At 36.9% G+C, this 23,636-nt stretch overlaps 1 protein-coding gene across 1 annotated transcript in view; it reads left to right on the top strand.

Annotated features, from left to right (window-relative positions):
• The window catches only part of LOC129237636 (polyhomeotic-proximal chromatin protein-like), a 157,115-nt gene that overhangs the window by 27,813 nt on the left and 105,666 nt on the right, over positions 1-23,636 (top strand). The gene's annotated exons all lie outside the window — the stretch shown is intronic.

Here is a 23,636-nt window from a genome sequence, read left to right as displayed (position 1 = left end):
GCTTTGCGGCAAAATTGGTGGCTATCCAATCACCATATGAAGATCGTACCGACGAAGATCCTGTTAATCCTAAACTCCCATCATCCCATCATTTCCTCTCCTCGCACCGCATGGTGGAGTCCTCTCACCGTTTTTATGGAACGCAGTTGTAAATAAACTTCTGTTAATACTGGAATCGGTGGGCTGTAAGGTGATAGCTTACGCCGATGATGTTGTTATGGCTGTCTCTGGTAAATTTGTATCTACATTAGGACACCTAGGAAACACAAAATCCCTCAGCTAAGTCCAGTTACGCTCAAGGGGGAAGCTCCTGTGATTTCGGAAGAAACCAAGTACTTAGGACTAAACATAGATAGGAAACTGACTTGGAAGTCAAACATCTTAGAAAAAGTCAGGAAAGCGAACCTAGCTTTTTATGCCTGTAAGAGAGCTTTAGGTAAGACCTGGGGAATCAAACCTAAGGTTGCTCATCGGCTTTACACTGCTGTCGTCAGACCCATTCTTCTATATGGAAATGTTGTCTGGTGGTAATTTATTGAATAAGGTGCAGAGATCAGCGGAACTAGCAATATGTGGCGTCATGAAAACCAGGCCATCTATGGCTTTGAACATCATGCTACATCGGCCACCCCTATATCTCTTCTGCAAATACTCAGCGGCCTGCTCCGCTTTAAGGCTCAAAACGAGCTCACAATGGAGGAGTGTCACACATAGACATTCAACCATCTTAAACTCCTACACGGATATACCCAGTGACTGATTATCACCCTCCCATTCTTTGCTTCGAAAGGAATTTCCTAATGAAAATCCCTTCTAGACTGGAATGGCTTGAAGAAGATCCAACACCAAACACACCCGTTAAGATCTACACGGATGGATCTAAAATGGACACTGGTGTAGGATCAGGTTTATTTTGCGAAGAGCTTTCTATTAGAGAATCCTTTAAACTAGCGGATCACTGTAGTGTTTTTCAAGCGGAAATAAACTCGATTCATGAAGCCTTAAAATGGTTAGAGATAAACAGAATGCCATCAACGGGTATCTGCATTCTATCAGACAGCCAAAATGTGGAGGCGTTGGAAACAATTGAACACCTTTTTTCCACATGCCCAGCTCTAGCCAGAAGCAGGAACCGATATTCAAGATCCTTCTTCTTAACGAATATATGTAGGTAATCTATACAATTTAGGTATCAAGAACCTTTTACGCTTTGTCAAAAGCTCAGGATGGTTTAATATGGAGAGGGAAATGTAGCCCAGCCCCCGCGGCTCACAACGGACCCATTTCGTGGTCTAATTGGCATCGTTGTCTCTATGTGCGATGCGGCTGCAAAACCTAACCTAACCTAGCGTAGATTAGCTTAGATTAATAAGGTGAAGTAAATTAATTTAGTTAAGTTTATTTACACTAAGTCAAGTTAGGTGAGATTAGGTTCAATAGGTTTAAGTTAAGCTCCGTTAGTCTAGATCCGTTTAGATTATTTAGGTGAGGTTAGGTATATTTATTTGGGTAAAAAAAGGTCACCCTAACGTAATTCAAGTAAGATTAGTTAGTTTTAATTAGGTTAGTTCCTTTTTTCCGTTTCCCCCTTGTCGCTCAACCACGATAAGAGAAGCTGTTCATTTAAACTACAGTTTTAACTGGGCTGGGGGTTCAGTTCGAACAATAATAGCTGATGCTTTCCATTTCAATTCAACCGGGCTATTCGGGTCATGTTCTTCGATTTCGATGTAACTCAAATATGTTGCTCTCTGGTCAAAATAATGAGACATGCATTTTTTTGTTCGCCCGAAAAAAATTTTTTTCAAGAGTTATCGGCAATTTTGTTTTTCGGCTCAAACTCGATTTTTTTTAATTATATAAGAAAAAATTTTTTTTAAATGCCCATAACTTAGTCAAAAATGAACCGATTTTAATAATTCTGGGTTCAAAATGATCGTAATTACTTACGCGAGCGACTTCATGTAGAAACAATTGCAAAAAAGTAGTTGAAAATTTTTTATTTAGCAAAAAAGAAAAAAAATTGAAATTTTTTCGAAATTCCATATTTCAAAAAGTGTATTTTTTTTTATTTTATAACTTTTTCCAAATCAAAAGGACATCTCAAACTTTAATAGAGCTGAATGCCTAGTAGCTAAAATGCGTTGTTTTTGAGTAATGAATTTTTGAGTAAAAAACCTGTTTCGCACTTTTTGTTTTTTGCAAAATAAAAAATTTTTAACTACCTTTTTGCAACTGTTTCTACATGAAATCGCTTGTGTAAGTAATGACGATCATTTTGAACCCAAATATATTAAAATCGGTCCATTTTTGAGTAAGTTATGAGCATTTAAAAAAAAATTTTCTTATATTATTAAAAAAAATCGATTTTGAGCCGAAAAACAAAATTGCCGATAAAGCTTGAAAAAATTTTTTTTCGGGCGAACAAAAAAATACGTGTCTCATTATTTTGACCAGAGAGTAACATATTTGAGTTACATCGAAATCGAAGAACATGTCCCGAATAGCCCTTTTGAATTGAAATGGAAAGAATCTATATAAGAAATTTTTTTTTAATTACTCATAACTTAGTCAAAAATAAGCCGATTTCAATGATTCTGGGTTCAAAATAATCGTAATTACTTACACAAGCGACTTCGTGCAGAAACAAGTGCAAAAAAGAAGTTGAAAATGTTTTATTTTGCAAAAAACAAAAAGTGCGAAACAGGTTTTTTACTCAAAAATTTATTACTCAAAAACAACGCATTTTAGCTACTAGGCATTCAGCTCTATTAAAGTTTGAGATGTCCTTTTGATTTAGAAAAAGTTATAAAAAAAAAAAAATACACTATTGAAAATATTGAATTTCGAAAAAATTTCAATTTTTTTTCTTTTTTTCTAAATAAAAAATTTTCAACTACTTTTTTGCAATTGTTTCTACATGAAGTCGCTCGTGTAAGTAATTACGATCATTTTGAACCCAGAATTATTAAAATCGATTCATTTTTGACTAAGTTATGGGCATTTAAAAAAATTTTTTTCTTATATAATTAAAAAAAATCGAGTTTGAGCCGAAAAACAAAATTGCCGATAACTCTTGAAAAAAAATTTTTTTGGGCGAAAAAAAAATACGTGTCTCATTATTTTGACCAGAGAGCAACATATTGCAGTTACATCGAAATCGAAGAACATGACCCGAATAGCCCGGTTGAATTGAAATGGAAAGCATCAGCTTAAAGATAATTATATACTCGCCGTTGCTGTTTACAACCTCTTATCGCCTCTCGACCAAGAAGTTGTTGAGCCAGTTTTTAAAGAGCTCTTTGTTATCGAAGGTAACACCCTTCATATGATTCGATAGAGAGTGACAAAGATGGTAGTCGGTCGGTGCAAGGTCTGGAGAATACGGCGGATACTGAAAGACCTCGAGCTCTTGGAGTGCGGCTTTGACGACTTGTGCCACATGGGGCCTGGCGTTATCGTGAAGGAGTGTGGTTTGACCATGTCAATCAGGTATTTTCAGTCGAATAGCCTCATTCACATGGTGCAGCTGGGCAATGTAGAGCTCCTTATTGACCGTGGCATTCTTTTAGAGCATTTTCCAGTGCACCATGCTCTCCTAGTCACACCAAACACATAATGATCGTCATTATTTTTTTTTTTTGGGTGAAGACCCGGCTTGACTCTCGGCTTTGGTGTATCTCCGACAGCCACACTCACCTTTCTTTGCCTCATATTGATATATTGGCACCATTTCTCATTTTTTGTATCGATTTGGTACAAAATGCGCTATTGATGACCACGTGTTGCTCGATGGCGAGCGAGATGCTAGGAAGCAATTTGAAGGTGACTTTATTTGCTTTTTTCGGTGAGCTTGTGAGGCACCCAGGCTCCTAATTTTTCGTAAAATCCCATTGTATGAAGGTGATTGAGAATCGCTTTATGATCGCAGCTAATTTTTTCCGGCAATTCGTGACTGGTTTGGCGACTGGTGCTCCCTCACAAGAGATTTGAGATATTCTTTATCGAATTCAGAAGACCTGTGTCAAAGTCGCCACTTTTGAACTTTGTAAACCATTTCCAGCATTAGGCTCACCTACGACATCTTTTCCATACGCGTCGCAAATGTCCCGGGCAGTTTTTGACCCCTATGAAAAGCAATGTTGATTTTTACCTCCTGAGTATTCCTTTTCTAAGCCTTAAAACTAATAAAAAATGAAATAACTAAGAAATACCAACAACATAGTTTTCAGAACAGAAAGAGTTCTATCGAATGAATACTTACTTTTTCCAAACAGCAAACAAGTCGTTGTAAAATTAAAGAAAAAAATAAAAACGCTATGAACTTATTCCCCAACCTAACATCCGTCGTCTAATTGACAATTAAAAGGTTGGGAGATAATTTCAAGGGACAGGTTCTGTCGGAGGAAGACAGTTAAAGAAGAAGAAGTACTTTGAAAAATGAAAGCAAATAAGCACCAAAAGATTGTCTTAAAACACTCAGGCTCATGAGCCCATTGTATTCGTAACTCTGGGAAGTAAAAGGGTTGGTAGAAAGGAGAGAAGTGACAGGTAGAAAGAGATAGGATGGAATAGAGATAGCTAGTCCTGTGAAAATTTTCCTGAGTCTTTGATAAATCCGAAAATATCTTCTTGATTAAGAGAACGAATATTACTCATTCTCATGACATCGGAACCCAAAATTCGCTGCCTTGTTCTAGCAAAGGCAGAACACTCGCAGAGAAAGTGCTCAGTGCTATCCGCTTCCTCTCAGCAAGACAGGCAAATCGGGTACTCAATGATTCCAATGGTGGTCCCTATGGATTGTGTTCTGCAATAATACCCACCATCAACTGAACGTCTTCCCAACCAAGTTTTAGAAGAAAATCCGACAGTTTTCTGTTATACAGCGCTCTAAACTGGTACTCGTAGAAGTATAGGGTGGGCCATGTAAAATTTGGTTTTTGAATCGGCTATAAAAAAAAACTAATCAATATTTTTTCAAACTTTTTTTTTTATTTTGAAGATTGAACATTGTCATTTATGAATAAAAAATAATATCGTTCAAATGACTGCCACGACTGGCTTTACAGTAGGCCATTCGATCAACCCAATTTTTAAGCACATTTTCGATTGTTTGGGCTCCAATTTCATGAATGGCAACTTCGATTTCGTGTTTTAAAGCATCAATCGTCTCTCGATGGTTCGCATAGCATTTGTCCTTAACGGCTCCCCATAAAAAATATTCCAACAGGCTTAAATCACAGCTCCGTGGCGGCCAATTGATATCGGAATTTCGGCTGATTATTCCGTTTTCACAAACCGAAGTTCCAAACCAAAAGTTCGAGTGTAACTTTGACAGTGTGACAAGTTGCACCGTCCTGTTGAAACCAAATGTCGTCCATGTCATCCTCTTCAATTTTTGGAAACAACTCGTTGAGCATGTCACGGCAACGCTCGCTATTTACTGTAACCGCGGCTCCTCGCGCATTTTCGAAAAAATGGCCCGATGATGCCGCCAGACCAAAAAACGCACCAAACAGTGACCCGTTGTGGATGCATTTGCTTCTCTACAGTAACGTGTGGATTTTCTGAGCTCCAAATCCGACAATTTTGCTTATTGACGTAGCCACCGATGTGAAAATCAGAAAAGAAGAAAAAGACTCACCACTTTGGAAATAGGGTTTCAATATTTCCCAATTTTGTTCAAGCGTATAGCGTCCCATTTCGTAAATGTCAAACCTTTAAGTAAATTATGAATACATTTGACATGTCATTTGTGTTACTATTCTCAAAAAAATAGATGGTTCAAGAAGCAAACGCTATATGGCCCACCCTGTACATTGCTGCCAGATTTTATCTTTGACAAAACGCAATGTATGTATGCACGTGTGTTTGTATACATATCAAATGCACATCAAATACGTTTTTAAGATTGAAAATCAAATAATGCAGTATTTTAGCTATTTCCTCTATTATATTTGTCCTTCCACCTCCTTCACATAAGATATTTGTTTTAAATTTTAATGAATGCATTTGATACTTTCATTTCATTTTCTATTTCATGATTAAATTTATTATTCTACTGCTAGCTGAAATGCATAAAAACAATAATGGTATCATATCAGGTGTGTCAACAGCAACACAAAGATATGATGCAAAGAAAGGAGTTCATAAAATGTTAAAAACAGTCAAAGGTCGGATGAAAGCAAACTATCATATTTCTACCAGATAAATATTTTTATTGGGTGTTCAATTTAAAGTTAAGACTGTTTAGAACTGTACTCTAAGTAATTTCAGTTTTCATTTTATGCCAATTCGGCACGATGACAAAACTAGTAGTTTTGAAGTGCCTCAAAACATCAAATTTCCTAAATCTGTCTATATTCTGTTTAATTACTGAATGTGTTTCAAATTTTTCTGTCAGAAGGATCACATAGATCGTTGAGGACTTCGCTAAATTTTGGTGTGTCTGCGCTATTACCGCGATTATCCGCTTCGTCTTGCTGGCGCCACTGACGCAATATGTAACTGTGTCCTTTTCTTTGTTTTTCGCTTTTGTTTTAGTAGCCACAATGCAAGTAATGCGCTGACTTTTTATACGGGAGTAATGATTAGAAGGATAAGGTTTTTGGGGTTGAGGAATGCATTTTTTTGTTTTTTTTTTGTTTTAGAAACTAGGAAAATAGGTAAGTTTGGAAAAGTGCGAGGAGCGAGCATTACGTAGGATTCGAACCCACAACCTCTAGGATGGTAGGCTAGTGCATTTACGCTAGACTGCCGGATATTATTAAAATAATGTAAAAGCTAGCAGCTTTGAGTAGTAGCAAGAAAAATTATTTTATTTTAAAAATTAATAAATAAAAAAAAATTAAAGCCACTTTTCTTTTGTTAAGAAATACAGAATATTAGAATGAGCGAAACATTAGGAGAGCACCAGAAGTGTACTTACAGTGACGAAACATAAGCTGGGACACTTCGTCCCCTTAGTATAACAATAGCTGTGCTTATAGGCTATTCTTTTTTTTTTTTTGAATTTTTGGATTCTCCATCGTCGATTTTATATGCGGTCAAAATTTTGTCAAATTCTAGTTCCACAAAGTGGGTCAAAACGTCAGTCAAAAAATAATAAATATTTACAGACATAACGAGATTTGAGTGAGAGCTACTTTCGACAAAAAGTTTGAAATTCATTTTCTCAAAAGATCAAAAAATTTATACACTATTTTAATACTAAGGGGACGACTTGTTTGTTCTGTTGCAAGCCTTTATAACTTCAGAACGGTTCAATCAGTTTCAAAAACCAATACAGGATGCGCCATCTTTTATGTCGCTATGAAAACTTTGAATAACTTTGAAAAAAAAAAAACAACTGATTTGTATAAGTGAGGTATTTTTATTTGGTTTGATTATTTACAATTTATTAAAACTATTTTTTTAATACAATATCAATCAAGTGGTCACCTTTATTAGCAATCACTAACTGCGATCTTCTTTTAACCTTGTCAAGCATTTTGCCTTAAGCTGGTCAATAGTCTGCGGCTTGTTGGCGTAAACCTTACTCTTAAGATAACCCCACAAAAAGAAGTTCGAGGGGGGGGACGGTTAAGTCAGGTGATCTGAGGGGCAAGTCGATTTCGCCTCTTTTTGACAGTAGACGTCCCGGAAATTTTCGTTGCAGAAATTCAATTGTTGCATTCGCAGTGTGATATGGCGCACCGTCTTGTTGAAACCAGTAATCGTCTAAACCTATCTCACGGATTTGCGGGCAGACATAATGAGCCAACATCCATCGATTTCAGTTTCCATCGACCGTTTCGTTTTCTCGGTAAAAATATGGCTCAATGATGGTTTCGGTGCGAACTCCGGCCCAAACAGTTACTTTCCGGTCACGCACTGGCGTTTCATGGATCTCGTGTGGATTCTCAGTTCCCCAAATGCGGCCATTTTGTTTATTCACGCTGCCAGAGAGGTGAAAATGTGCCTCGTCAGTCATTAAAATTTGCTTCCAAAAATTGGGTTCAGTGTCCACCACTCGAGCGACTGTTTGGCCGTATTCCAAGCGACGTGGATGTTCTGTGGGCAATATTCTTTGTGTTAATTGCACTTTAGATGGAAACAAATTCAAATCATCCTTTAAAATGCGCCGTATTGTGGACGTCGTTGTATGGATTGTATTAGAGTTTTCGTGACATCTCTTGGAATATTTTCCCACATATCTTCAATGACTGATTTTAGGTGATTTTTATCGCTTGCGCAATTCGCTTTCAATGAGGCCCCACAAGTGCTCAAGGGGATTGAGACCTGTGCTCTGAAGCGGATGGGTGAATACTTCTTTTTACATTGTAAAGCAACCGTTCGCTTACAATAAGTGCAGTATGCTTTGGGTCGTTGTGGTGCATGAAGATGAACGTTGCTGGTAACTGTAATTTTCGACAGTTCTGAGAATGCGCTCCTGCAATATTTCAAGATTACTTATTTTAGTCAAAGTGATTTCAATAAAACAAAATGTGTATTACAACTTTTGAACTAAATAGTAGTATTCTTTGAAGAAAGTGGACTTACGCCATTTTCAAAATCATGAACAAAAGAATGAACATTTTAACAGACTTTTTAAAAAAAATTTAATAAATAAAAAGGCCATAGTAAATTGTATTCATTTTCATCATTAATACATTTTTTTTGAAGTGAAAACTTCTTTAGAATCGTTGGGAGTGATTTGAGGAAAAGTGAAACGAAAAAGCGACCTCTTGGCTACGAAGCGTTTATTATATGTTGATATAAACGTAGCGACGAACTAAATAACTTTTATTTTTTCTTCTGATTCGAACCACGGATTTTGGATCGGAAACTCACATTGCTAGTCGCTCGGCTACCGCGCCATGCTGTCGGCGCTGGCCTAAAAGTTATTTAGTTACGAAGCGTTATATTATATGTTGATATAAACGTAGCGACGAACTAAATAACTTTTAGGCCAGCACCGACAGCATGGCGAGGTAGCCGAGCGACTAGCATTGTGAGCTTCCGATCCAAAATCCTTGGTTCGAGTCACAAGAAAAATTTCTTTTTTATACAGTTATTTTATTTTATTTTATGATATGTTTATGAGGAGCTTTTTTTCATGGCAGAAATACACTTGGTGTTTTGCCATTGCCTACTGAGGGGTGAGCGCTATTAGAAAAATAGTTTTCCTTAATTTTGGTGTTCTCACTGAGATTCGAACTGACGTTCTCTCTGTGAATTCTGAATAGTAGTCACGCACCAACCCATTCGGCTACGGCGTTGTTTAATTTTACTGATGCAAAAATGAGGAAAAATATATGAATAAAGTTTGCTTACTGTTTACACATTTTCCAAAGGTGACGGAGAACCAAAAAAAAAGTCGATTTTCAAACAAATACGAGTGCATATGTGTAATTGTGTTAGAGTTTCGGTCACGCCCCAGCAAAACCTGCGTGCATATGTGTTTGTAACATTCAAAAAAATGTAATTGTGTTAGAGTTTCGGACACGCAGGTTTTGCTGCGGACGCTCATAATAGCAACCGCGTGTGTATTTTTATATTCGTAAATATTTTCATTTTTAAATATTTACCGCAATTATGCCGAAAAATAATGCAGAAAAGTGTCGTGAATATCGACAGAAAAAAAAATTAATAAATAGCATCACGGAATTCATTCACGAAAATTTAATAAAGTATACACCAGAAGTATCGTGGATACTTAGAAAAGATTACGATAAAGTTCCAATGATTTTAAGTGGCGATTTTAACGTAAATTTTGCATTGGACACAGCGGTTCCTTCAATTGACTTTCTCAATACAACATTCAATTTAAAAATGTGTAACAATCGCACTGAATCAACAACACGATCAAAAACAACTTTTGACGCGGTATTTCAAAGATATGTTGACAACATCGAAACCAAAGCATTTGTATCATATTTTAGCTATCATAAGCCACTCGTATCATTTGTTGAAATTGAAAACATTGAGGATGAATAATAATAAAATGAAGAAAACAAAATATGAACTTTATAGCAATATTATAATGAACCTATAATTATCCCGCCCCTAATGCTGCTTTCGTCTCATTCTCTCTCAGTTTGTTTTACGGAAGGTTTCACTTCTATCGCGTCTAACCGTTAGACTGGTATTTTTTTTGATAATGGACCTACACCACTTTCAAATTATATAAATTTATTTGTCCATTTTGCTTTGTCACAAGCTCACACTCAGCATCACTTACGTTACACTAGAAAACGTCATCATCATCAACAGCAGCATTATCCTTTTTACCGCCATTCACGAGTTCTCGAATTCGCCAAATCGCACTTTGTTCTTAGCAGCATCCCTAATAACATCTTCGCATTATGCTACTAACAGTCGCCAAAGCAGCCGAAACCGCAACAACAGTTGGAGCAGATGAAATTATAATTTCATTACATTTCATGGTGACTTAGTCCAGCTCGGTTGTGAACCTTTCAACACAGCATTCGCTCCACTGCATACGCCTCTATGTTGTCCATTGTCTGCCAATTGCCTTGCCTTTCCTTGTGTCTCCAGTTTGTGGTACATCTGCTCTACTCCAGTTTGTTGTTGGTGTGTATGTGTACATGTAACTCCTTTTGACGGCGCTGTTAATGTAATCCGCGCTGTAGTCACTAGATGGCGTTGGCACTTGCTTGCAGTCACTTACATAAGTTTTTGTGTCATAGTGTTAACTGAGTTTGATATGAAATCGAATATTCGCCTTCGCCTTTGTTATGCTGTTAAACTGAGAAGTTATTTCAACATGGACTTCTCCTTTAGTATGTAATTCAAGTGCATTACTGCTGTTACGTTTGCGATTTCTTTGATGTGATTTTCCGAATATTTCGCGCTTTTTTATGTGCATGCATTTTTGTACGTATAAATGTATGTGTGTGAATGGATATGTGTGTGAACGGATGTGAATATGTATGAATGTAATATATATGTGTATGTAGTAGGGCTTTTCATTTGATAATTTCACTCTTTACTGCCATTACTATGAAACATTTATAAAAATGTTCTAGGATGTTTAGCTACATGCTCATTGACTTATGAATTTAATTTTCGGCGTTAGATTTGAATTTCAACTATCATTTTTTTTAAATTTTCCAGCTTAAATAACGGCAGAAATTTTGTTTATTGTTAGAAACTTAACCCTTAACTACCCAGTAGTGTTTCACGGACACGATTTTGATTTCTTACTCTTATAAAAACTAAAGCATTAATATAAGAAAATTCACTTTTTATGTAATCTAGCCAAAGAGTTCTATAAATCTAAAAACGCAATTACAATATTTCCAACAAATACAGTTTAATATTTGTTGACAATAAACGAAAGTACGAACTCACCAACCCAAAAGTGTCTGATAGACACCAAAAGGCGGATTCAACAAAACTTGCGAATTTCCCATCTGTGTAATTGGGAAATTTTACAGAGTGCCTGTCATGAACGCGCTTCCGCTTATGTTTGAATAGGCTTTTTGTGCGTGAGCTGGAAAGTGATGGAAATAATTGTGCTACTGACAATTGTTTTGAGAGTGAAAGTAGCGCGACAGAACTAGCATCTGAATACGATGATGATCAATTATGGAATGAGACGGGTGATATACCACTACCAGAACACGTCACAATTGATACTAATAGAGGAAGGCATGGAACTACTTGAAAGTCTGAACTCGATAGACAAACTCGAACGCCTGGACACAAAATAATTCACGATAGTATCCATAAGGGGATTCTTCTTTCAGAGCAAATTATTATTCATCCGATAGACAGTTTCCTTGTCCTTTTTTTCAACGAAGCGTCTCGGGTATTACAAAATCCATGAAAAATACACCGATAAAATAGAAATACAAGCAGGAAGTTGTGGATTTTAGAGAGTACCGGGATCAATTTTCGGCAATACGATATTTGGAGCTACAATGCGCAAAAAAAGCTTTCTGCTTTCTTACTGCGCTTATTAAGATGTGATGAAAAATTCTAAATCTCTGAGGAATTCAAAAGATATACCAGCAAATGTTAGAGAGTGATGGGAGTACGAGGAAAAGTATCAGACAAAAAATATCTACCCAGCAAACCTGATAAATATGGCTTAAAAATTTGGTGGATCTGCGACAGTAAAACTAGAAACAAATCGCAAGCTACCCGAACGTGACCTGCAGGTATTTGGGCCTACGCGCGGACAATGGCTTTTTTCAGCGCCTCGAGACTGGTGAATCTTTTAGTTCGGACTTTGCTCTCCAAAATGACCCAAAGATAATAATCCATCGAATTCGCGTCTGGTGAATTTGAGAGCCATTGTGTGGACGTTATGGGGATCGGAACGTTATTTGTTAGCCATTCTTGGTTCACTCTGGCTTTGTGAGACGGTGCTGAGTCCTGTTGAAGCGTTCATGGCCTGCCACCGGAATGTTTGTTTGCCCACGGCCTCAAAGCAGCAGGCTTCCTAAGTCTGACTTGTTGCTGCTTTAGTGTGAGATCATGCGCCTTTTGGGCAAGCTTGTAAGGCTTGCCTTACAGACTGACATCAGCTGCACGAGTGGTCTGAAGTTAGTTACACTTCAGCCAGTTACGCGAACCAATCTTCCGAAGTAACAGAAATATTCCCTTGGATAATTATTTTACTAGTCTTGAAGTTGCAAAATCTTTGACATGAAATGGACTCACAGTTGTTGGAATATTGAGAAAAACCAAAGTTTTTATGCCACCAAATTTTTAACCCAACAGAAATCGTGACATCGAATCAAGTGTCTTTGGTGTTTATAAAAAATATGGCATTGGGTTGGCATGTACTGGAAAAAAATCGTGTATTAATTTTCTTGTCTACTATGCATTATTCAAAGGAATCAGATGTGAACAACAAATATAAATTCGAAGTATTGTAAATTTGTATACACTAAAATTCTATAAAAGGGGGCTATAGATACTATCAACCAGATAGTACATGAATATTTACGACGAAAAAGAAACAGATGGCCGATTGCATTCTTTCAAAATTGTATAGATGTTGTTGGCATTCCAAGAGCTAAGTTTATGGAAAATTTTAAATCCTAATAGAAACCAGGGTAAAAAAAATTCCCAGAGAAGACTTTTTCTACATTTTCAATTGCAATTGAATTGGCAACACCTTTTATACGGAGACGAAACAGGAAAGTATTATGTATCACGCGATGTCACTTAGCCGCAATGGAAAATGTAGTAGGATGAAATCAGGGAGATGCGCAATCATCTGAAACTGTGGCCAAGAAACAATGCCACATTTGTCTTTCGAAAATAGCCAGATAATTAGCTGAAACGATGATGTAATTTTTCGCTTAGAAGTTGCGATTTCACTCCATTGTATTATATTTTTGTGGAGCGCCATTAATACTAAATGTTATACCAACTATTCAGAAACGATCCTAGTTGAAACATTTAAGGGGTTAGGGGTAGTCAGAAGCCCGAAAAAATGCTGATTTCAATAAGTTTTTTTTTGTTAGTCAATTGCTTTATTTTACAAAAATGAAAATACAGCATAAATACATGATGTTTCGACTTAACTTTAGCAAAATTTAAAAACAAAAAAATAAAATAATTGTAAAGTTTATCGCTGTGTGTGGGGAACCCGTTTTTCCAGAAGTCCCTTGCGGTGATCATCACAAGTCCTTGGAGATTCAACCAAAATAATTCGGACAAGAGAAGTAAGTTTAAGTAATAGAAAACCTTGTGCCTGATCGAAGCTATTTTCTTCAAACTGAACAACATGGCGGCCTCAAGAAATATTTTTCAGATTTTCGAGAAAAAAACCGACAATTAATTGTTTGATTACATTAAAATTTTTGACAAAAATCTTTTCTCAAGCAGTATAAATTTTATTGAATTCTACCAAACGGTTTTTAAGTTACAGTGTTCACCAATTCAAAAAACATAGTTTAGAGAAAAACGCTTTTAAAGTTTTGCTATCGATTTATGTAGAGTTATACGAATTATTTAATCACTTACCTTGCGTCATCTATTCCTGGGCCATATAATAGTTCTTCAGCCGTCATAGCAGCTTCCAAAAGATCAATTTGCTGTTGCCTACGTAGCATTCCTACCTTCTCGAGGGTTATCGTTAGCGCGCTTATCTGCCACTTTTATACGTTCAGAATCCAGCTACTTGCTCTCGAACACTCCGAAGCGCCTGAGCTCCCTTTGTTAATTGTTGAATAACTCGAAAAGTATTCGTCGGATTCACTTCAAATTTTCACAAAATATTTCTAATATATTATACTTTAAGAAAATTGTTTTCCAATTTTTTGAAAATTTTGACTACCCTTAACTCCTTATTCAAAGTTACGAGATAAGTGGCGTGACAGGCTAAAATTAATTGAAAATTAGGCTTAGTCGCAAAATGGGTCCTTGATAAGAGGTCGCAAAGACCTATCGAATGAAAAAAAAAAAAAATAAAATAAACCAATATAAAAATAAATAATATCAATATATGTAGAAGTACTGAAATGAGTTAAAAAAAAATTTGGTAATACAAAAAAGTAAGATAATTTAATACAAAATTTAATCCAAGTCATATTTTCATGATAAAAATATAGAAAAATTTAAAAAATTAATAGTGACAACGAAATGCACTGAAAAGAATATAAAACTATCTATTTAAAATTAAAATAATTTATCTCAATCCAAAAATAATAAATACAAGGTGGCGCAAAAGTAACCTTGCGATGTTTTTTGGCTGAAATTTAAAAATAAAAATCAAAAACTTTGATTCTTTTTGTGGATTATTTTTATTTGGTCTTTTAATTTTTTTTAAATCAAGTCGAGAATATGATGTCATGTAAATGGCCGCCGCCACAGTTGATTGCCATTTGAGCCCTTTTTATGGCATTTTCCATCACTTTGGCCAAAACTTCCGGCGACAGGTCCTCACATTCTTGACGGAAATTGTCTTTAAGAGCTGCAAGAGTCTGAGGCTTGTTGACATAAGCCCGCGACTTTAAAAAGGCCCACAAAAAGAAGTCTGGAGCGGTCAAATCAGGCGATCTTGCTGTCCAGTGCAAATCGCCAAAACGGGATATTAGGCGCCCGGGAAATGCATCCTTCAGCATATCGGTTGTGGCACGTGCATAGTGTGCCGTTGCACCGTCCTGTTGAAACCACATGTTTTCCAATCCCAATTCATGAAGTTGCGGCAAAAAGAACTCGTTGATCATTGCTCTGTAGCGCTCACCATTCACAGTAACCGTTTGGCCCGCGACGTCTTCGAAGAAAAAAGGTCCGATGACTCCTCCAGCGAAAACAGCACACCATACAGTGACTTTGAGCGAGTGTAATGGCTCTTCGTGGGTTACACGCGGATTTTCAGTGCCCCAGAAGTGTAAATTTCGATTATTTACGTACCCGCTAAGATGGAAATGGGCCTCATCAATCATGATGATTTTCGATGAAAAATCATCTTCCTCTTGGTGGTGATTAAGGATGGCTTCAGCGTATGTTTGACGCGATTGGCGGTCAGCAGCTAACAGCTGATGCACCGTCTGGACTTTGTACGGAAACATCTTCAAATCTTGTACCAAAATTCGCTGTAAAGGCCGTCGACTAATACCCATTTGCGTGGCACGACGTCTGGTCGATGTCGACGGCGCTTCCATGACATCCTCGGCTACAGCAGCAATATTCTCTGCAGAACGGGGTCTGCCACACCTGGCAGCATCTCGTGTTGTGCCAGTCTCTTCGAGGCGAGCGGCTAAACGTCGCAGTCTTTCACCAGTAGGCGTTGGACGGCGAGGAAATCTGCGACGAAATTCACGTTGTGCCAAAGTCACCGACCGACTATTGGTCAAATAAATAGTCAGCAATATTCCGCGTTCTGGAGCAGTGTACAGTGTTGCCAGAACCAATCGCAGCAGCGTACTAAAGCGATGATCAAAAAAGTAATAGATTGCTGTACTCCGTAATAAGAGTCTAAGCAAAATTAAAAAAAAAAAAAAAAAAAAAAAAGCACTTTTCTAATAGCGGTCGCCCCTCGGCGGGCAATGGCAAACCTCCGAGTGTATTTCAGCCATGAAAAAGCTCCTCATAAAAAATATCTGCCGTTCGGAGTCGGCTTGAAACTGTAGGTCCCTCCATTTGTGGAACAACATCAAGACGCACACCACAAATAGGAAAAGGAGCTCGGCCAAACACCTAACAGAAGTCTAATTTTCGTTTAATAATAAATCTGCAAGACAAAATACGGATTCCTTCTTATACATACATGTAATGGTCTATGAATAAGTTCGTTCGGTTTTTTTTCGAAATTTGAATTTCGGATCATTCCCATGGCTTTTAAACGTTTGGAAATGGTTGATTGATCAACTCCCAAAGTTTTTGCAACCTCTTCTTGCGTTTGAGCCGGATCTTGATCGAGCAATTCCTCCAATTCGGTATACATGAACTTTGGCGGCGCACCCTCGCGTTCTTCGTCTTCCAAGCCAAAATCACCACTTTTAAAGCGTGCAAACCACTTCTGGCACGTTCGCTCAGCTAGAGCATGCTCACCATAAACTTCCACCAAGATACGATGACTTTCGGCTGCTTTTTTCTTCATATTAAAATAATGAAGAAGAATTCCCCGCAAAAACACATTATTTGGCACGAAATTCGACATTTTCAAGTGTGGTAAAAATATTGTTGTTTACGCTTCAAATAAAAAACTTATACTCACGTTTGTGCCTTACGACAGTAGCTCTCCAATGAATGTTTGGAAATGTGGATCGATGGAATAATAATCAAGTTACGCCATCTGTTGTAAAACCGCACGAACTTATCCATAGACCTTATAGATATTTTTTTATATTAAATTCTTGTTCATGGTCCATTAAAAAAATAATCCGCAATTATTTCACGTGAGAAAATGTTCAGAAACACTCACCTTTCCATACTGATGTATCAACAGGATTTACCATAATTGACTAAAACGAAAACAAAACACTCACTATCACACTGACATGCTCATCACGGTGACGATTCTCGAACTGAATAAACTTCTAACAAAGCAGTAAAGCTCATTCAGAAAGGCAGAGTCAAATAAACGTCATAACACAGTCAGTAACACAGGATATCACTAATTAACATATATTCTTCCAACATTAGCGGGTTTAATATTTTAAGCCTTTATGGCCAATGCGCACGTTGCAAGTTGCAACGTGTTGTATCGTGTTGTTATATATATTCAAAATTGGCGATGTGCAGTAGCGGAGAAATTATTGTCAAAAGGGCGAATGAAACAAAAATATCTCCAGACATATGTCCTTTTAGTATACATCATGTTTACTTTTATGGCTGCTGCTCGCCCTCTCTCGTTAACAATGGGACTTACATAAGCAGCGATGGATAAAGAAGGTTTCCCAATACGTCTTTTATAGAACATTTTTTTCAAAATTTGGCTGAAATTGTAATTTAAAACATGAAAACTTTTTTCCTGTTTCCTCTTAGAATTGGAAATTGTAATAGATTTCATATGAAGTGTAATAGCGTATTAAACTGAGAACAAATGTAATAGATCTATTACAATTGTAATAGACTGGCAACACTGGCAGTGTAGCGTAACATTGTTTATTAACGTGTATTTCTCATGTGTTTACTACAAAAATGTCAAAACAGAACTGACATTAGGGGCCAATCGCAAAATTGACAGCATTCTCTGATAGGAGGATTACTTTAGCGCCACCTGTTACTATAAAGATAAATAAAGAGCTATCGTTGTAGCGATACAGACAAGTGCAGTTTCATGACCAAATAGACTTTTACGTCGGACTATATAAATCTTGAAAACCAGGAAGCTGCTGTAATATTGGCATAGACGAGTACAGTTTTACGTCAAAATATAGTTTGATCTCACAGCCCGTGGACTACCCCAACCCTAGTCTAGTTGGAACCAAATGTCGTCGATGTTTAGCTGATTAGCTTTCGGAAACAATAATTCAGTCAGGAGGGTTCGAAAGCGCTCGCCACTCACCGCCATATTCGCAGCTACTTTCTCATTTCGAAAGAAATAAGGAATAAAAGAAATAAATAAGGGCCGATGGTGCCGCCAGTGGCTAACAGGCTAATTTAATTCTTTTTTCCAAAATAAATTTCCACAATTTGTAAGGGTTACTCTGGCGTTAAGTGAATCATTTTAATCAATGATTTGCCAAACTTTACTGAACAGAAATGTCAACGCAGTTTGCCATTCTCAAATGAAAAATCATACTTATCGATATCGATAGTTCTCATGCAGCTGGAAAAAACACAACAAATAATATTATTATGTTATATTACAAAATAATATGTAAAAGGTGGGTGTCGCCGTTTAAGCTGAGTGCCGCTGCAAGATTCTTGCCAAAGCCCAAAGAACTGCTGCCCTTCATGTTTCTTCACAGTAGCGCACGATATCAGATGCAGCAGTACTTATCAGCAGTGGCACGATACCGGTAGATCTTCTAGCGAGAGAACTATGGATTCTTAAAAGGGCACAACAAAAGCCGTAGTGGACCACACATGCGCCTGTACTATTAGCGCCAAACAAAAAATTAAAGCACAGCGCTGGGAGTCAGAAAAGAAAGGCAAATGGACGGCGAAACTTATGGCAGACGAGACCAAGCAAAGATAAAAAGTATGGCAGTTAGTACGGAGAGGTGAACTTCTATATTACTCAGATGCTATCTGGACATGAGTATTTTAGAAAATGTCCAAATAATATGAGTCGTACCTATTGACGATACAGATCATACATTTTTCAAATGTGAGACATGGAAATTAAAAAAATTTGTATGAAGGGCGAAAAATTGGCAACTTATTGGCACGAATATAGAAGGAGTCCTACGCGCCAAAAAGCTTCATATGGACAGAGATGCTTAACCGACATGCTAACCTTAACCTGCCTATCTAATTAGAAGATAAGCCGAAAGCATGATGCGCCAAAACTGGTCGCCCTAGAGTAGGGGAGGCAGTCTTAATAAGAACGCCTACTTGGATAAGTTAACACATGACTCCGATGAGTGACATATGAATACCATGTGCCATAGTTTAAATGCATATAAGTTAACACATAATAATTTTTGGCTCATGACAACAACACCAACAATAAATGTAACAATATCCACCATATCCGCAGAGCATGCAATGCAGCAGGCAGTTAGGCAGCGATCCCACGTTCAAGCAGCGAGCGTAAGCCGATATCACCAACATACGGCAGACGCTCTATCAGCAACTTTAAGTCACGCGTTGTCCACATGCAACATGCAATAGCTAAATTTCAAAGTTAGGTATTCAGGTGCAGTCACCGATTTAGTTAGTTTATGTTAACTCGCTCAGCGTTACGGCTGCCCTTGCATAGCAAGGTTAATAAAAATTACATCAAAAACAAATTGGTGTTTTAATAAAACCATAATTGGCGCCCAACTGGCAGAATAACCGAGCACAACTGGCAGAATAACCGAGCCCAACTAGCAGAACAACCGAGCCCAACTAGCAGGACAACTGAACCCAACTGGCAGAACAACTGAATCTAACAACGAAGGATACAATCAACTATTTTTGGAAACGAAAGAAACCTGCACGGCAGAAATGATTGCAATGTAAGTTAAATAAAGTGAAAATTAGTTATTAAGAATTTTTGTATTAATTTAACGAGTATTTGTGAAATGAAAATTTAAGAAAGGATTCCTTAAAAATTATGTGAAAATAATTTAGAAATTGTTGTGAAATTAAAATTTTGATAGAAAAGGATTCCGTAAAAATTGTTGTGAAATTAAAATAATTTAAAAAATTATGTGAAGATAATTTAGAAATTGTTGTGAAATTAAAATTTTGATAGAAAAGGATTCCGTAAAAATAATTTAAAAAATTATGTGAAGATAATTTAGAAATTGTTGTGAAATTAAAATTTTGATAGAAAAGGATTCCGTAAAAATTGTTGTGAAATTAAAATAATTTAAAAAATTATGTGAAGATAATTTAGAAATTGTTGTGAAATTAAAATTTTGATAGAAAAGGATTCCGTAAAAATTGTTGTGAAAATAATTCAGAAATTGTTGTGAAATTAAAATAATTTAGAAATTGTTGCGAAATTAAAATAATTTTAAAATTGTTGTGAAATTAAAACTTGCATAAGCAAGGATTCCCTAAAAATTTTTGTCAGAATTATTTTAAGTTAATAGCGTTTCTAAAAGAAATTTCCCTGTCAAGTGCTCAGTGACAAATATTAAAATGAACGAGGATCAGTTAAGAATAATAGTGACAGCCGCAGTTTCAGCTGCTACAGAAAGGACTAGAGCTTCGTTTGAAGCAACGATAGGACAACTAACCGATAGGCTTAGGATCCTAGAAACCCCGACTAGGGTTGAAGAATATCAACCAGTAATAATTGATCAAACTGTGCGATGTGAAGAGTCCCTAGAAATTGTAAAGTCGCTGCCTGAATTTAATGGCGACAGGACGCGGTATGTTAGCTGGAGGCAAGCAGCATTTGCCGCTTATAAACTCTTTGAAAGTTTCGACGGTAGCTCTAAGCACTACCAAGCTGTAGCGATAATTAGAAACAAAATTGTCGGTTCTGCTGATCAAGTGTTGTCGTCATTCAATACCGTTCTTAATTTTAGAGCAATTTTAGCACGTCTGGACTTCACATATGCGGACAAAAGGCCAGTTTATTTAATTGAACAGGAAATGTCCACTCTACGCCAGGGAAAATTTTCTATTGCTAATTTTTATGATGAGGTAGAAAAGAAGTTAACGCTGGTAATAAATAAAACAATAATGTCACACGAGGGGAACAATGAGCTGATTAGGTCACTATGCCAAAAATATAGGCAAGACGCTCTGAGGGTGTTTATATCAGGTTTGCGTAGGCCTATGAGCGATATAATGTTTTCATCGCAGCCCGCAGATATGCCCAGCGCCTTAGCACTAGCACAGGAGTTGGAGGCAAATCATGCCCGGTATTCATTCGCGAACTCTTTCAATAACAGGGGTGAAATTCAGTCAGGACATAACAACGGAAGGTCATATGTGCCGCAATACTCCCCACATTATACGCAACCTAAAAGGCAAAATCAATATAGGGCAACCCCAATGGAGATCGACCCTTCCATTTCGAACTTCGGACAGAGGACTAGGTACAACCCAAATTGGAGGTCACCGCAGGACTCCTCCAGAACTCGTCAACCGTTTCAGAGACCATTGACCAGTAATAACCAGCAGAATTTACGAGGGGAAGCACACAAAAGACAGCGTGAAAGCGATAGGCAATCGCTTTTACCTAAAATTCAGAGGATAAATCATCTAAACCAGAATTTCAATGAAGGAAATTATTCTGAAAATAAAATGCAAAGCGAGTTTTTTGAGGAAATAAATTTTTTAGGAGAAAGTCGCTCCTGCCATATGTAAGCAGGGAGCTGGCAGGGCGACCGATAAAGTTTTTAATTGATACAGGAGCGGGGAAGAATTACATAAAATATGATGAAAATTTAAAAGGGATTAAAAAAATTGATAAACCGTTTAGGGTAGAGTCAATTCATGGCACCGCCGAAATAAATGAGAAATGTGTAGTGAATATTTTCGGAAGGAACTCGGTTTTTTACCTCCTTCCTGATTTAAAAACATTTGACGGTATAATAGGATTTGATTTTATGAAAGAAATTGAGGCAAAATTGGATTTAAAAACAGGAATTTTGCATTACGAAAGGGGTCAGGAAAAAATAAGATATTACAACTGTAAGGATGTGAATAGTGTAATATTAAGTGGAAATCCTACAGTTAAGTCAGATGATAGTGATATGATTTCACTTATTTTAAAAAGACACTCAAAGGCTTTTGCGAACCCGAATGAAGCATTGCCGTTTAATACGAACGTAGTTGGCACAATAAGAACTGTGGATAGCCAACCGGTGTATTCCAAGTCGTATCCATATCCAATGGCAGCTTCAAAATTTATAAATGAAGAAATTTCGAATTTACTCCGAGATGGAATCATACGTCCCTCTCGATCACCCTATAATAACCCTATTTGGGTCGTCGATAAAAAAGGATTCGACGACAATGGACAAAAGAAAATGCGCATGGTAGTTGATTTTAGGAAATTGAATGGGAAAACAATTTCTGATAAATATCCCATTCCGGACACTTCTGTCATTTTGGCAAATATGGGGAAATCAGTTTTTTTTACAACTCTTGACTTGAAATCTGGTTTTCACCAGATCAAGCTTGCAGAAAAGGATAGGGAAAAAACCGCATTTTCAGTAAATAACGGGAAGTACGAGTTTTGCAGGCTTCCCTTTGGATTAAAAAATGCTCCAGGAATTTTTCAAAGGGCGATTGATGATATTTTAAGAGCAGAAATAGGAAAATGCTGTCACGTCTACATTGACGATGTGATTATTTTTTCTAGCAGCAAGGAGCAACACTATAAAGACATAGAAAGAGTCCTTACGAGACTTTATGAAGCAAATATGCGGGTTTCAGCAGAAAAATCTAAATTTTTAAGAGAAGAAGTTGAATTTTTAGGCTTCATTGTTTCAAAAGAAGGCATCAAAACATGTCCTGATAAAGTCAATGATATAATCAATTATCAAATTCCTAGTACGCTTCGTGGTCTACGATCATTTTTAGGATTATCAGGCTACTATAGAAGATTCATTAAGGATTATGCTTCTATAGTAAAACCCCTCACAAAATATTTAAGAGGAGAAAATGGCCACATAAGGGCTAATCAATCAAAAAATGTTAAAATTAAACTGGACGAAGACGCATTGTTGTCTTTTGAAAAAGTAAAGAAGATTTTATCCTCGGAGGACGTGCTTCTTCTTTATCCAAATTATAGTAAACCTTTTGATCTAACGACAGATGCGTCAGCACATGCTGTTGGAGCAGTCTTATCACAGGGAGGTAGACCAATCACTATGATTTCCAGGACGTTATCATCCAGCGAAGAAAATTACGCAACCAATGAAAGGGAACTGTTAGCAATTGTATGGGCCCTTCAAAAACTCCGAAATTATTTGTATGGAGTAAGGCATTTGAATATTTTTACAGACCATCAACCCTTAACCTTTGCTGTATCGGACAAAAATCCAAATACAAAGATTAAGCGTTGGAGAGCGTTTGTCGAAGAATTTTCTCCAAATTTTTTTTATAAACCCGGGAAAGACAATCTTGTTGCCGATGCGTTGTCCCGGCAACACTTAAATGCTATAGAACATTCCGAAGATTCTACATCCGTCACGATGCATAGCGAAGAATCTTTATCGGAAGTAATTCCAACGGTTGAAAACCCAGTGAATTCATTTCGGAATCAAATAATCCTAGAAAAAGGGAATACTTCAACAAAAGTTACAAAAATTATTTTCAAATCCAGGATAAGACATTTAATCACATTTAAAACATTGCAGGATCTTATAGAGATAGTTGGGGAATGCATTAATCTTGACGTTGTAAATGCTATTCATTGCGATTTACTGACCTTGGGCAAAATTCAAAATGAAATTGTAAGGAAATTTCCATCAGTAAAATTTCGGTATACTACGAAAAGAGTAGATGATATTTTTAATGAGGACGACCAGAATGAAATTTTAATAACGGAGCACACTAGAGCTCACCGCTCTGTCCGGGAAAACTTAAAACAAGTCTTGAAT

Source organism: Anastrepha obliqua, chromosome 1 (assembly GCF_027943255.1).
Source record: "Anastrepha obliqua isolate idAnaObli1 chromosome 1, idAnaObli1_1.0, whole genome shotgun sequence".
Classification (NCBI taxonomy): domain Eukaryota; kingdom Metazoa; phylum Arthropoda; class Insecta; order Diptera; family Tephritidae; genus Anastrepha; species Anastrepha obliqua.
This window is presented reverse-complemented; position numbering and strand designations above follow the sequence as displayed.